The 3,745-nt window shown below is 51.8% G+C and overlaps 1 pseudogene; it reads left to right on the top strand.

The window, feature by feature from the left end:
• Positions 1-6: 6 nt before the first annotated feature.
• LOC104463655 lies at positions 7-678 on the top strand (annotated as a pseudogene).
• The last annotated feature ends 3,067 nt before the right edge of the window (positions 679-3,745 follow it).

Genomic DNA, 3,745 nt, shown 5'->3' with positions numbered 1-3,745 from the left:
CGCTGCCGCATGGAGTCCTGCTTCGACTTCGCCCAGTGCCGGAAAAACGGCTTCAAGGTCTACGTGTACCCGCAGCAGAAGGGGGAGAAGATCGCCGAGAGCTACCAGAACGTCCTGGCCGCCATCGAGGGCTCCCGCTTCTACACCTCCGACCCTGGGCAGGCCTGCCTCTTCGTCCTCAGCCTGGACACGCTGGACCGGGACCAGCTCTCGCCCCAGTACGTGCACAACCTCCGCTCCAAGGTGCAGAGCCTCCACCTGTGGAACAACGGCAGAAACCACCTGATTTTTAATTTATACTCTGGCACCTGGCCCGACTATACTGAGGATGTGGGGTTCGACATCGGCCAGGCCATGCTGGCCAAAGCCAGCATCAGTACTGAAAACTTCAGACCCAACTTTGACGTTTCTATCCCGCTCTTTTCTAAGGATCATCCTAGGACAGGAGGGGAGAAGGGATTTTTGAGGTTTAACACCATCCCTCCTCTCAGGAAGTACATGTTGGTATTCAAGGGGAAAAGGTACCTGACGGGGATAGGGTCAGACACCAGGAAGGCCTTATATCACGTCCATAATGGAGAGGATGTTGTCCTCCTGACCACCTGCAAGCATGGCAAAGACTGGCAAAAGCACAAGGATTCGCGCTGCGATCGAGACAACGCCGAATACGAAAAGTAAGTGAACGGCACCTTCTCCCTGTGCGTGCGTCCCCAGGGGCATGCTGGCATGCCCGATTCTGCAGGTGTCCCGGGACGCTGGGCAGATGTTAGCAGATATGTGCCGAGGCACTGGCAGTGGCCAGAGGAAATTTGCAATCTCTCTTCTGGGTGGGTTGGTTGCTCCTCATGTCAACTGGCGAGGTTGCTGGCTGCCTCGGCACTGCCTTGGCTAGGGGAGCTGGCAGGGAGGTGTTGAAGGGCAGCACAGCATCCAACAGCCGTGGGGTTGCTCGCCTGGGGACTGATGACCTGCATCCACAGCCCTTTGGCTTCACAAACGCTGTCAGCAGCGAAGGTGCTGCTGGAGGATGCTCTGGCATCTGGTGCTGCCATTCGTCCCCCCAGTGCCTCTTAGGGTCGATGCCCTGTGCCTTCCCTGCCCCAAGACAAAAGTTTGTGCGAGTCCTCAGTCCCCTTCAACGCACACGTGAGCCCGGCTCCCGCGGTGGGTTAGTTGCTGGGGGTGATCGCTGGGATGCTCTTTCCAACAAGCACTGCCCAGCATTTGGCCGCTCTCTGTGTATCTGCACAGACGAGGCAGTAACTTGCCTTGTGGGCTTTTTCCTCTTGGTTTAAACCGACACAGCATCAGTAAAGAAAGGAGGAAAAAGAAACGCTGACTGTGCTCATGCCCTGTGTCTGAGTTTCTTCTTTTTTACATATGGGAGGATACACCAGCAGCAGGAGCGCAGCGTGTGTTTTCTGTGGATGCTTGGTTTCTTGGCTTTCCCCGATTTTTGTTTTTATTTGTTGGTAATGTCACTATGTAGCCAAATTTTGTGTCGCTGTGGTGCTACCCTCGTCTTCCAGTCAGCGTTAGAGGTTTGTGTATATAGCTGCCGGGAAGATCGCTGCCTGGGAATTACCTCCAGGACTGTGATGCTGACTAAGCCGTTTGCAACTGATCAGTTCATTTAAATGCCGACCACCGCTATGTTTGCTGCAAAGTAGAGTTTGCTTCATCTTCACAGATGAAGTTTTTTGCATGAGAATGTTTCCAGTGTAGCAGGAGTTAGATGCTGAATTAAAACAGACCAGCTGGATAGCACTGGGTTAGTAGCGTGCGGTGGAGCTGCACTGAGAGCTGCCAACGGCTGGAGGGGTTTGCGATGCACAGAGGAACGTGGGTGGAAAAATACTCCTGGAGAGCAGTTGGGAAGAAACTACGGTGGCATTAATGCTCATCAAAATTTCCAGCTGGCTGCCTGTTTGTTCACCGAAACTAGCCACAGGGGGTTGGGAGAGACCGGGAAGGTCAGCACGGCAACACCAGGAAGCCGGCGTGTGCCTGGGCGAACTCTGCTCACCCTCCGGTTACTGTAAATCCACCGCAGAGGAGGAGGAGACAGCAGTGCAAATGCTTGGTGGACTTTTAATCCCATTCACTTTCAGAAAACTGATGGATGAGTAGTGAAAAGATGCATATGTGGAAGCAGTAGTGTGGTGATCAGTAGAGAGACTAAGCTAAGCTCGTGTTAGTTGTGACCTGGGAGTCCCTTTGCCTTGTGATCTCCTTTAGGGAGTATTTTTTGGGAGGGAAGAAGGTAGACCTGACAACTGTAGCCTCACAGGCTGTGCTGGTTTTTGGCATAGATCTCAGCAATTGGAGCTAATTTACAGATAGGAAAAGTCCTGGTTATCTGCTGTGTTCTACAGTGTGTGTGCTGTGGAGTTGTCATAAAAACAAACATACCCACCCATGGTTTCATGTGAGTAGGGCCATTTTCAGTTTTTTTACAGCTATGCTATTTGGTATAATAAAAGGTAGACCTCTTCCCATAAGTGCTGCCCCTGCTAAAGTGTATTTGAGGCTTATTTTGTAGCGAGGGGTGTACACAACAACCCTCAGGGGATACAGAAGCATTGACCCAACTGGTACACGGTGCTCTTCATACAAAAACCCGTACTTGCTAAAATGCCGCCGTATCTGGGGTGGTGTTTGGGGACTTCAGCATTTGTCACAACGCTGCTGCTAAAGACAGGAAGTAAAAAAAGATGATTACAAGAAAATGAGATTGCTCCAAGAATCAAGGCAGGCTGAATCTGTGGTCAGGCCACTGAGATGAGCAGGCTCGCTCTGGGGAACGACTACAAATGCTGAAGCTCTTGAACCCGGCATCTTACCTGAGCGAGCGCACCTGCCAGAGCGTGCTGCTGCCCCTTCGCGCTCCTGCTTCGGTGCGGATTCACAGCAAAGTATGCCATCTGCTGATCTCCCAGCTCCGCGTCCTGCCCTGGCCTGCCTGCTGTCTCTCCCATGCAAATACGGACCACGCCTGGTGCTCCGCTCCCTTCGTAAAATCCAGCAGGTCACATCCCCGGGGTAGCGTCACAGCGGTCAGCCAGCTGAAATGCTTCTGCGCGGATGTGTAACCCAGGTGCGAAAGCTGTAGGAGGGACTCTGCTATTCACCCACCTGAAGCAGCATCTGATTGTGAATGAGGCTGTAGTGCTTGGGAGAGAAATGTCTGTAGATACAGCTGGGCCTTGAAATCGGCACACAGCTGCTCTTGTAGGGCTTTTTTTGGGGCTTGGATTAAACAAGGCATCCTCAAGGTTTTAATAAAAAAAACCCCCATATTTTCCAGGATACATATATTTGAGTATTCATATAGAGTTGGGAAAGTCATATATCACACTTTTCTGTGCGGCTTTTCCCATCCTCTGCTATGACACTTACACTATTCCACTTCACGTGAAGGACAGGAGTGTGGGTGCCCCGGCCGTGGAGTGCTGGCCCTGAGATACCGGTCCTTGCCAGGGCAAAATATGAATGATTGGCTCTAGGTAAAGGCCTTGACAAGCCAGGTAAATCAGGTGACCAGATTTTAAAACATGGTAATCTCCTGTCAGCCAGGTTGCAGTGTCGCGCTGTGTTACACTTGCTGCCGGTGCCCATTGCAAGTCACTTGTGATGGGGTTTCATCTGTGTGTGTTGGGTTTGAATGAGGTCCACCTGCCTGCAGGATGCGTTGTTTCCTCTCTAGGAGATTGAAAAAGCCAAGAAAGGTGACTTCTTGACCTGT

Source organism: Pterocles gutturalis, unplaced genomic scaffold (assembly GCF_000699245.1).
Source record: "Pterocles gutturalis isolate BGI_N339 unplaced genomic scaffold, ASM69924v1 scaffold9573, whole genome shotgun sequence".
In the NCBI taxonomy this organism is placed as follows: domain Eukaryota; kingdom Metazoa; phylum Chordata; class Aves; order Pterocliformes; family Pteroclidae; genus Pterocles; species Pterocles gutturalis.
This window is presented reverse-complemented; position numbering and strand designations above follow the sequence as displayed.